At 40.4% G+C, this 12,468-nt stretch overlaps 1 protein-coding gene across 4 annotated transcripts in view; it reads left to right on the plus strand.

The window, feature by feature from the left end:
- Positions 1-2,205: 2,205 nt before the first annotated feature.
- Positions 2,206-12,468, plus strand: part of src (v-src avian sarcoma (Schmidt-Ruppin A-2) viral oncogene homolog) — a 38,074-nt gene continuing 27,811 nt past the window's right edge. For 2 of the 4 annotated variants that reach the window (XM_024292187.2, XM_024292186.2), the window contains exon 1: positions 2,207-2,500. The gene's annotated coding sequence lies outside the window, so the exon portion shown is untranslated. Of the gene's footprint in view, positions 2,501-12,468 lie in introns of all 4 variants that reach the window. The other 2 variants (XM_024292185.2, XM_024292188.2) reach the window with 2 other exon arrangements.

Here is a 12,468-nt window from a genome sequence, read left to right on the forward strand (position 1 = left end):
TGATGTAAGACGGACAGGCAGGAGGAGGAGGAACTGGTTTTATAAGCTGCTGGGATGAAGAGTTGCAGGTGTGCCAGGGTGTCCTGTCTCACCCTGAACCCCCGATGAGGAGAGATAGGGAGAGGGCGAGCAACAGAACCAAATCAAAAAGGAACCAGAAGAGGGCAGCAAAGAGGCAAGAACTGTTACCGTCTGACAGCATTGTGCTTTTCTAGTTAGGAAAGAAAAAAGAAGATAAACAATAAAAAAATGTAAAACTTCTCCAGAGATAAAGATTTGCTGTCTAAAATTAACACTCGCCAGGCGCCAAATGTGACCAGGTTTTCTATATGGGGAGAAGCATTTTCAGGATCAGACTTTTGCCATGCAGCTAATGAAGGTTTGCACCTAATTAAGCTAGTCTTGGTAATTAGCTTCTTGGTGAAATTCATCCATACCCTTCTACCGTTCAGATGTACACAATTTGTTTGTTTTTCTTTTTATTCATTTTTATACTTAAAGACTCACTCAATGAAAATAGTGTTTTTAACGTTATCAATGTGGAGCAGCAGCAACTCTGAGTTCTGTGGGCTTTTGTGGCGAAGGATGTGGACAGCTCCTTGTTTTAGTAACAGGAATTCCAGGAAGTTTTTAATGTTCTCATACAGTGCTGGGCGAATAGATCTAAAATATCGATACTATCGATCTCAAGATGGTGTCGGATCAGATCAATACCGGCCCGCAGATATGATATCGAAGATGCATGCAGGCAGCATGCATCATTCACTCTATTTAGGTGCGGACTTGTTTTTAACAAGTTACTTTTCACCTTTTTTATTGTTCTATTTAAAGGCTTAGAAATTAAAAATTTTACAGTTGTTTTTTTTCTTTAAGTGTTAAATATTTTAATTCATTTTTGTATCATAGTTACTTATTTCTTTAGGGTTGTTGACTGTTTTAAATTCACTTCTTCTATTTTGTTTCATTAAACAATTTCAATAAACAATTTCCATTTAATTGAAAATATTGTCCTCATTATTTTTTTTTAAAAGGTAGACTTAAAAAAAAACATTCATGGGTTTAAAAACATTTGAGATTTGTGTCACATCCACCAGATTTATTAAAAATATCAATATTGGTATCGATATCGCCGATATTGACCAATACCTGGCTCCAAGAAGCCAACATCCCATAGACTTCTCTAGACAAATGAAAAAGCAAAAATATTGAGAGAAATATTTTGATGCTCCTGAATTATTTGCAAACCCCTGTGTTGTGCATCCCGGCTGACCTGGTCCAAAATGCACGCTGTTTGTTTGCTCTGACAAAAGGAAATACTTATTTTTGGAAAACGTATCAATAATTCATCAGTAACAAAACGGTTTGAAATAAATATTTTTAATCATTTAATTTATTTTGTAGGGGTGGGATTATATAAATTATATAAATTCGCTTCTTCCCACTCCTTTTTAAGAATCAATCAAATGAATTAACCAAATGTGACGTAAATGTGTTTTGTTTTTGTTTGTTTGTTTTCTATTTTTAATTAATGCAATTCATTATTTCTGAGATGAGTTTGAAATATTTGTGTTTTGTCCTGTATTTTTCACAATCTGTGCCTGAAATAAACCAGTCAATAAACCAATCAATCAACTAATCAATCAATGTGTATGACTTTTCTCTTTGATGTTCTCATTTACCACCATTCAAAAGCCAAAACTTTATTGAACCTTTCCTATGAGACAAAAGCAAACAAAGTCAAGTAAAGGGAGACAAAAAATACATTTTTGTTTTGCTCTTAGTTGTTTGAGTTTGGATTTTTATTAAAAATAGTAAAAAACAACAGATTGGGTTTTACCTCGTTTCAACGCTAGATGGCAGCAGCTTCCCAAACAAAGGAAAATGCTGTAAAGCCCAAATAAAAGAGATTCTTTATTCATTATTAATTCTCACTTTTTATTTAAGCCTGAGTGTTTTTAATCATCCTTAAGTGGTTTTGTAAAATATCTTTATTTGTCTTATTTTGTTGCAAATTAGAATGTATTTTGAGTGAAAACGTTAAGGAATATGGATCCTGTTCAGAAAGCATCGTCCTCATCGAGCATGCGCGCAGGTTTGGACCTGCAGTCTCAGGTGAGTCAGCCCCATTCAACCAAATCAGAGCTCAATTATGCATTAAAGGAGCGTCCAATCAGAGCGGAAGGATCCGCACGAGGCCCCGCCCCCCTCACTCATCCCGCTCCGCCGTTCGGCTCCGGCTCTGGTGTCGCTGTGGAGCCTCGCGGAACTCCCAGGTGTCCACATGTTCCCGCATCTGCGCGCTCGTCTGAACGGAATGTCGCGGGGAGTCGTCCCGTCCTGATCCCGGCCGGAACCGGGCCGCTCCGATCCCAAACCGATTTTTAAAATATTGATTTGTTCCTGAAGGAGTCGTCCGGCGGAGGAGTTGATGGTTTGACGCGGAAGCGGACGCTGAGATTCACGGAAGAGCGACGTCGCGGAGACTCCGGCAGCCTTCAGGGTGAGGAAGCGAAACTCCCAAACTGACTTGACTGCTGGCAAAGCCAGACAGACTCACGGTGGTCAATAATTCAGGAGGGTGGGCACGCGCGCTCTCTGAAGACAAAAGCCTCACTCCTAGTCTTCTGTGGATCTCCACATCTGTATGTAGTTCATCTCCAGCAGCTTCTCCTGCTGTAGATGTTTTACCCTCTGACCTCTTTCTGATGATCCTCTGGAGACCACACCTAACGTCCAACCAGACAGTCCGCTCCATTTCTACTAAACTGATGATCAAAGAACATCAGGATGTAGTTTTTATGCTGACTAAGGTCAAATGTTACTCCTTGATTTAAAACATTCATCTGTCTATGACTCTCCTGGTCTGGATCTGTCATATCTTTCTAGGGATTTGAAGTGGGGTCATCTGGACCCCATAAGACCGCTTTAATTTCAAGGGTTCCTGTCCACCTTTGTCATGGAAGGGATCACTCATCAATGTAAGACACAGGACTACTGGTTGGGTGAGAGGTCACTTAGAGCTGACCTTTAGCTGTAGTAAATTGTTTCATCAGTTATTATATGAGATCCATTTCAGGACAGTGACCCAATATGAAATGTTCTCAAGTCGGGATGAAAGACCTTCAGGGCTCCGTTGTGTCCATTAGGAGACCTAATGCTCCTTGGAATCTCATGAATGCTTTCCAGTCAGAAGTCCGATTGGTGGAAAGTGGCTTCTGAGGGTGAAATTCCTGCTAATTGGCAGCACGAACGCGGACCGACCCCTTTGTTCTCCCGCTCTGGAGCGGTCTGTGCGTCAGGCCGGACCCTGGCATCAATGATCCGCTTGTTTCCGCTCGGGTGGGAATCTTTGGGACAGGTCACTTCCGTTGTCAGAGACGTAAAGGAAGCGCTCTGCTTTAAGCAAGCGCCCCACGTTCCCCTGAGATCAGAGGAGCATCGATTGGCTCTAAGGTCCGAGGCGGAACTTGACACATTTCTGCTTTAGTCCCAAATGCAGCACTTTATGATTCCGGAGCGAATCAGGAAAAACACCAGACAGATGTGAACCAAATCTAGTCCTCAGGAACCTGTTTGGGTCCGTGGACTGGCTCCGGTCCGATCAAAGCCAGCTTATGACATATGAGCCACATCTGGCTCTCAGAGCAGCTGCCAATGCTCAAACTAAGCCATCGTTTTCAGAACAAATTATTCCCTAATCCTCTGATATTTAGGCTGTAACATGTAGAGATGTTTTCAGAACTTTTCTTGCAACGACATCAAACCACTTCTCGTTTCGCCTACATCCTCCTGACCACCGGCGATGCGGATTTGTCTTCTGCAGCAGAAATTTCTATGTCAGAAACGTATGTTACACCACTGAAACGGAATCAAAAGTGCATCATCATCACATACATTTTTATGTAGCAGCAGTGAAGATCTACAGAGCTATCATAATCAGACAGAGTGGATCAGGGGCGGAGCTACTCATCTCCAAAAGCCACGCCCCCTCAGAGGAGATTTTGGAAACGGAGGCTTCAGATCAACATGAAAAAATGGCTTTTTAAGACATTTAGGTTGTGGGATTTTGTGTAAAAACTTCATAATCATAATTAAAACTCCACTGGGAACATTATTTTAAAATAAGAAAGAATTGTCAGGGGGACTCGCATCCACGCAGACTAGGACACTTGAGGCTTTTCAGTTCTACCTTTTATTCGCTGTGGTATAGTCGGGAGGATGCAGTGATGAGACCCCTCCCAAACAGAAACTCAGGAGGACCAGACTGATAAAAAGAAGGGGATGTGGCATCCCGCTGACTAAGGCTTTTGAATTTTTGATGTTATGGACTCTAAACGTCTGTCGCTCTGGTCCAAATTTGATGCTAATTAGTGTCCAGCGTAGATGAGGCCATATGGCTGAGTGTGGGAATGCCAGCTCCACCTGTTCTCTCTGTTTTTGTCCATATTTATGCCTCATTGGCCCAGTTTGGGTGTGTTTTGGGTGTTTTCTTCGCTCACACGTCCCGCTTTGTAGTTCGCTCGCGTGCTGCTTGAATCAGTCGCCACAAGAGAGTCTGGCACAGCCATTAAACCCCCCCGTATCAGAGCGGCCTGGACTTGTGAATGAAGTATCTGATAGTGGTTTGATGCAGACAAACAGAGCAGGGCTTGTGTCCTCCCGGGATCCCAGACCGCTTCCTGTGGCTGGGCTCTGGGAACGGGCCAGGGTGACCCCGGCCGCCCATCTCCGCTCAATCCCGCCACTGTTGTCTCTGTGGAAGAGCGATGCCCCTCACACCCTCATTTCCATCGCTCCACACACTCTTCTTGTGACAGGAAAAAGCATCTTTGGCGTTTTTAGAGGGATGCTTTTGTGTGGCTGCAGCTGTGAGAGCCCAGTGAGAAGGATGGGATGCTGGGAAACGGGTACATCTACCACCCCCCAGACCCTTCATTCTTTCAAAAAACACCACGTTCTCTTTGCTCTGAGAGTCACGTCTGATCTGACGTGGTATTCATTATATTCATTGTACTTTTTATTTTTCCCAATCAATGCAAAAGCTCTCACGTGAAGATTACCAACGATGTGTTTATGGTCAAACTGAGGAGTTCAATGCCGGATTCCCCACATTATCTCCTAACTTGAAGTTCTCTAGAAGGATAATTACACTGTTCTTTGTCAACTTTTTTCTCCTTCTATAATATTCTTCAGCAGCTGTTTTTTTTCCATACAAACGGCACAATTTTTTTTCCAAAACCTTAAAACAAAAGTAACTCCAGATAAACCTAAATAAACTAGAATGGATCTTTCATGGCCTCATTCTATAAATGCCAACATAGAGAGGTCCAGTTTAACCAGTACAGGAGCTGCACTGGTCCACCAGCACATCCGGATTTCTGATTTATCCTCTCTGGATTTGCGTGCGCGACTCCGATCTTTAGGGAAATTAACAGATTGTGGTTCAGGATAACAACAGAATAGTCACTTGTCGAGTTAAAACAAAGTGCAGCTATTTGACTTCCGGGTTGAAACTTGTGCTGAAAACAGAAAGTAGCTGGAGCCAGGTCAGTTCACTTAGATAATTGGAGATTTTTCAAGTCAATCTCTATTTACTCTGGTGTAAAAAAAAAAAAAAAGGACCAACTTTACGACAAAATGTTATAATAACTGGTTGCAAATTTCTTTTGTTGGGGCCACATGACCCAACCGATCGGCCATCTCTTAATGGTCAACCTCAACCCACGAGAGATACTGTCTATATAGTTTCTGTTTTTTAGTTTTTTTCTGCCCCATCTGGAGATTTTACCTGAATGTTCACGTTTCAGCACATTCCGTCAGGGGTCGCCACAGGTGGTTTGGTAGAGAGTGACACATCCCTGTATTTTATCTAGACTAGGAACCGGCAGAGGGATACTCAGACTTAGGTCCCCCTTGTGGCTACAAGGTTAGGCAGTGGCATGATGGGTCTTGCCAAGGACGCACACTGGATGACGCTCATCGAAAACAGATTTTTATCAAGTGCCGGTCCTACACCCAACCAACCGAGCCATCCAGCTGCTTGAGATCCGTTGTTTTATAAAGTGGCTTTGAAGTGCAACAAATCACACAATGCAAAAACTGTGGAAGATCACAATGAAAAAAGCAAAGCAAAAAAAAACCAATAAAAAACACATACAGAATTACAAAAAAAAAATGCAAATATATATATATTTTGAAAAACAAAAGTTATTTCAAGAAATCTAACTGAAATATTGAAAAAGGAAACAAAAGAAGGGCGTGGAAAAGGCAGGTATTATGGAACATCTGTGTTTGGAGGATGACACTTGATCACTTTTTCAATCGGAAGGTTTTTGGCATTGCAATATCTTCATCAAGAATATAAATATTTAAAGCTTTTTTAAACAGGTTTTTGCATTAAGTGGTTTGTTAATGTGATTTGCACTTCAGGGCCACCGTATTTTCACCAAAAATCATATCAACATTGTTTTCATATGTACCTCAGTGGAACCTAATTCTCTCCTGGTTCCATTCATCTTCAGAACCCGCTGAATCCATTTACGGGGTTCCTGCGGGGTCTTATAAAGAGCATTGAATTTATGAGTTTGAAAATCATATCTTAAAAGGCCTAAAGTGTTGAATTTTGATGTTTGAGCCTTAAACACTCTGCAGCTTGAATCTTCTCCATTATTACATTTCATGTCAAAAATGTAACATTTTGACCATGATCATTTTGATCTAATAATGTAAATAAGCAACAGGAGGACCAGTTATTATGCGCCAATGCACTGAATGCCCACCTCCAGTTTGAAAAAAGAAAAGTTCTTTAGCAAAATGCCACAGAAGATCTTAAAAAGTCTTACATTTAACTTGAAGAAACTTGTAGGAACCCTGATTTAGGAGCGGCGGTTGCTGGAGCCTATCCCAGCTATAGTTGTGTGAAGGCGGCTGCTGTTGCAGAACCAGACACTCTCACATTCACACCTAGGGGCAAATTTAGAGTCAACAATTAACCTATGAAGCATGTTTTTGGACTGTGGGAGGAAACTGGAGAAAACCACACGGGCACAGTGAGACACAGAACTGGGATTTGAACCAGCGCCTTCCAGCTTACACCAATACACTATTGTGTTTCCCAGAGTCTTGGTCCCTGTTCTTCAAACATGAAGTAGTTTCATACCTGACTTACCATAGCAGCACAGTAAAGCTGCTATACACAACCTATGGTGTTCACACTGGACAAGCAGGGAGGGGCTTCCACGTCTTTTTCTTTTGCTACTGTTGTCTGCCAGCTACACTTGGAAGTAGTGCAAATCTTGCGAATTGGGCATGACAAGGAGACGGTTTGGTTCATTACTAGCGTTCTTGCAATGGTGGATTATCATCATGACCACCAGGAGAGTCGTTGGGGTCGTTGCAGTGAGTTTCATTACCTACATCACGTCCAAATGTGAGTCCCTGATTGGTCAAAGTTTGACCTGGTTTAGCTTAGGCCTGGGAATCACTGGGTACCTCACAATACGATGTAATAAATGGCTCACGATGTCGATGATATCGTGATACTGCGATAACTGGTAAAAATCATCTCTAATAACTCACAATTTATTGAAGAATACATAGTTTTTGGGAAATTATATCCCCATTTATTTTTTAGCTTGAACACAATCATAATAAACAACTTGTGTCTTATTTTGTGCAGCAAATTTTTGACACTTTAATGCAACATTGTTGAAATCTGTAATACTATGTTTTTGACAACCAGTGACACCAATTGAATTAAAATAATATGCAAATTTCAGTGTTAACAACACTAAAAATGAACAGCGAAATTGTTGTAAACAACAGAACAAAAATAAAATAATTCAAGTAGCTGCCAGGTAACGGATGCCCCCCACCTACCACCAAATCAGAGGACGGCGAGTTTAAAGTTTTAGAGCCTCTTCCAAAGAAAATTAAAGATCAAAACTGTGTGAGAACCATCAAGAATCAATCGCAGGACTAAATTCTGTGATATATTGATCAATATTTTGGTTCACCACTAGTTCAGTGGACACTCGTTTGTATGTAGAGCCTAAAAATGGTTGCAAAAACTTTTATAGCTACAAGAATTTTTAACGTGGAAAGCGAAGACCCGGGTTTACCTAGACTCTTCATTGGAAGTGGTCACTTGAAGAACGTAGCTTAAGTGTTAGCAGCTTAACCGCTGACTCAGTTCTGGTTTCGCCAAACGTTTTGGTTTCTCTGACTCTTTGCACCATCGGTGCCTCACGGTCTGCCCGCTCTCTGCTGGCGTTTGATTGTTAGGTGCTGAACCTGTAATACTCAGGAATCCTGTCATTTTTGTCTCGCCTTCCAGTACCCGCACTCATCTCCACTTTGAAATCCGTCTGCAGCAAGTCTGGCTCTGTAATCCTTTGCTGGGGTTTTCTAATGAAGGACCAGATGTTCTCCAGAGCGGGTGCAGGAAGGAGCAGCGTTCTCAGACCCACTGGCATCACGGCTTCACCCCGCCGCCCAGCGGGATTTGAATATTGAAATCAGGGCCTTGGGAACAAAGGCCGGTGGAAGGGAGATGGAGGAAATCGTTTTTTTTTGTGTGAGTGTGTCGGGGTGCTCTGCCCTCCAATCTGTTATGGAAATGTTACGGCAGAGAGCAGTTATGTTTGGACGATGAAGCGTGACACGGAGGCATTTTAATATTTTAATGCACATCTGCCCTTCTTATTTGTCTATCTCTGATCGTGCTGAGATTTGAAGCGATTGAATCCAAACCCGAATGTTCAGCTTCTCCAATAAAAAAAAGAAAATGGTAGAGGTTGTTGTGAAGAACTCCTAAAGCTTTAAGTCCAACCTAAACTGGATCTTTTTTTTTTTTTTTTTTTTTTTTTTTTATAAAATTGTGGTCAAAATTGTGATGTTGTTACGATTTATGATAATAATTTTCCTTTTACTCTCACAGTTTAATTTAAATAAAAATCAACATAGCTTAAAATGTCACAACCATGTGACTGGGGTCCATCCGATTGGTCAAAAGGGAAAAGCCATCGAGCTACCATTCGTGTATGATTTCTCTAACATGTAATATCACAAAGACATTTGTGACTTATTGTGCTACCGTCTGACCGGCTGCAGAAAGGGAAAGTTTTTGGGCGGGTTGTATATGTGTAGCCCGGGGCCGCCGTGTGCGTCGGAACAACAACCCGGACTGACTGTCTCTACCTGCTCCTCGTGCATTCCTGCTCCGGGCTGTCGGAGCAGGAGAGCAGTTCAAACTCGCCTTGTTCTCTGCTCTGCATTCCACAGCTATGACTTCGCTCCGCCAGCCACACTGCAGCCTGCAGGAAACCTCGAAGTGCTACAGTTGAGTCCTGACTCACCTGGACAGCCTGTTATACTCGCGTGTTGTTCTTTGAGTTGATGTGAATACTTAAAAAAAAACCTGAAAAACTTCCTTTATCCTTTAAAGACATTCCAAAGAAAATTTTTAAAATGTTCTTGTGGAACTTTCCTGATAATATTAAGAAAATAATCTTAAAACTGAATTTTTTAGTATTTCTGAACTCATTCAGGAACAGACAAAAAATGGCCAAAATATATCCTGGGTGGCCACAAGCTACCTGCTCTGCTCCGCAACAAGGAGGGGAAGAGGGGGCGGGGTTGCTCCATGCCAACGGTTGGTCATGCCCACAACTCGGAAGTGAATTTCTAATGAGCTTATACTGCTCTGCAGAAACTATGTCCTGAAAATCAACACAGGTTTTTTTTATTTTGGCTAAAAAATTGCATAATTATAGTTAAAATTTAAGATTTTACAATAAAAGATGATCGGAGTGAGACTTGAAAGGGATTTGTATCCAAATGTTTAGGTCCTCAAAAGCTTGTAAAGCGCCTATACAGTCCCTTACTATGTTGTGTTTCACCTTCAAAGGTCTCTTCGTTTTGTGGATTTTTACAACTTAAAATGCTTATTTTTATTAACCGTGCAATGTGTTTTGCCTCCTGATTGGCTGATGATCTTGTCAATCAATCTTCCACATAGGCTAGCCAGCGTTAAATAATCCTCGTCATGATCAGATTTATGTTTACTTTTTAAAACTGGACTTATTTTTCTATTAAAGTTTGAACTTTAAGAGTTCAAACACAGATTGAACCCATTTTTTTCATGGAACAAATTCCCCTCACAAGCCTGTTACCGCGGGTTCCAGTGAAATGAAGTCAATTCAGTCGCGGTTTTTCTGCGACACAGAAATCGCCCGATTTCTCCATTTTGGGACCAGACGACGTTAGTAAGCAGGGATTGGTCTGAGAATCTGTCAATCAAATGCTTCGAACTTATAGGCGGGGCCAGCGGGCACCACATGCTCTTAATGAGGCATCTAATTGGCTAGTTTATAACTTTAATAACTAGCGATAAAGAAAATGTATTATTAAAAAAAAATTAGGTTTAGCAAGAAGATGTCAAAAAGAGACACCAGAACAAGAATGGTTATTGTGACAAACAGAATGACTGAGTAATTGGTGTTTATTTTATAATAGAAGTCTATGGAACTTTGGTGTCTGGGACCAGCGGGTACTTCCTATTTGGACTGTGAGGTCGGAGGGGATGATCACTCCAGTTCTCTCTGTACAGACGGAGGTGGATGGTGTTGTAAAACATTGTTTTCATTTCTGCTGCTTCAGTTAAAACTGTGTTAGCATGCCTGTTAGTACACATCACTAGGATGCTATTTTTGTATTTGATTTAAGGTGAAAGTAGAACAGCATTCCTATCAAAGAACACTCATCCACTCCGTGTTTTTTGAAGACGGTGAACTTTACTGAAACTGCTCGTTACAAACAAACTATTTCTTTCTTATTTTTGTGTTTTTATATTTTTTATAGCAAACATTTAGATGATTTAACCTTTTCATGTTTTTAAAAAGCAACTTTGTAAATTGAGATCTATGATGATCAATGACTGTATATGAGAACTGGACAGAGTGAGTGTGACATCACCTGTAGAAAATGGTTACTTAAGGCTCCAACAACATTGAGTCAATTGAGCCACCATTTTTTATCGGAGCCAGAAGACCTTAGTAAGCAGTGATTGGTCCAAGTTGGTCTGGGTCGGTTTCTATGGCAACCACTCTCACCAAGGAAGCCACACTGGTACCACTGGAAACCGGGCTAAGGATAATATGTCGGTCAATTTAAATCTTTGAAATGAAAGCCACATACTTTTATTGAGGCGTCTGATTGGCCAGTTTAAAAATAATATCATGAAATAAAAGATGATTTTCAAGAACCTGTTAAAACAAAGGTATCACAGCAAGAATGGTTAGTCTGACAAATAGAATGTCTATGGGCCCTTGGCTTCTTGGAGCCAGCAGGTACTTCCTGTTTGGAACCTATGGGAGGCGTGGTGCCTCAGTCCAGTTCTCATATACAGTCAATGGTTCTAATGTGTGTTCATGAAAATAGGCTCCAGAAAGTAGCAAATCAAACATTCAGATCTATAAATCCTTTCAGGAAAAATAAACTGCATCCACTGCTGCATTTCTTCTGGAAAATCATTCCACAGTAAAAAAAAAAAAAAAAAAAAAGAACATTCTGAGCATCTCAGTGGACATGAACATTTGTGGCCGTTATTCACAGCATTATTAAGGCAGACACAGATTTCTCTGGGTGTGTGTAGAGACAACCAACCTTGCTTTTTTCAGTTCATCATTGTCTGAAAGTTTCTGGCACCAGGAGTTCAGAACATAATCGCTGAGGATGCAGAGGGAAAAAAAACTGTTTAGTCATACTGAGAAAAATGCCAAACTATGAGTTTAAATTTAGGGGAAAATTAGGATATTTTATAAATATTTAACACTATGAAGCATTTATTCTTTTATGATTAATCGGTACTACATTGTATTAAATAAGATCAAAGTAAAAATGTTGAAAAAGTGGCTAAAAAAATGATCACACAGTTTTAAAAAGAGCAACAAACAGATTCTGCTATTCAAAAAACTAAATAATTTAATTCTTACAACCATAATTGTTGTTCTTAATCAATGTTTTGCACTTTGATAAATGTTTGCTGATGCAGCATAAGGGCTAAAAGATCAAAGAGGACTTAAAACATTTAAAATAAAATGAGGTTTTAGGATAAAATTTGTACTTTCTGGTTCTTAAGAAGCAAAATCTCGTGAGAATTTCCCTCCGAAGGTAGATTTTTCAGAACAAAAACTAGTCAAGAGCCTCATCTCAGTCTCTACAGGTTCTAGTCAACATTCAAAATGTTAGATTATTATAAAAGACAACATAAGTAGAGTTTCTTTTGAAAGACTGCTAGAAAAAAAACTTTTTCTTTTTGAAAAACTATACATTGTAACAGTTTTACAGCAGAAAACCAAACAAAAAAAAAAGTCTCTAAAGTTTTTGCATATGAGACAAAATTGGAGATGTTTGACTTTGATTTAATGCTCCATTTTTTTTCACTAAAAACACTTAAAGAATATATTA

This window comes from Oryzias melastigma, linkage group LG7 (genome assembly GCF_002922805.2).
Source record: "Oryzias melastigma strain HK-1 linkage group LG7, ASM292280v2, whole genome shotgun sequence".
In the NCBI taxonomy this organism is placed as follows: domain Eukaryota; kingdom Metazoa; phylum Chordata; class Actinopteri; order Beloniformes; family Adrianichthyidae; genus Oryzias; species Oryzias melastigma.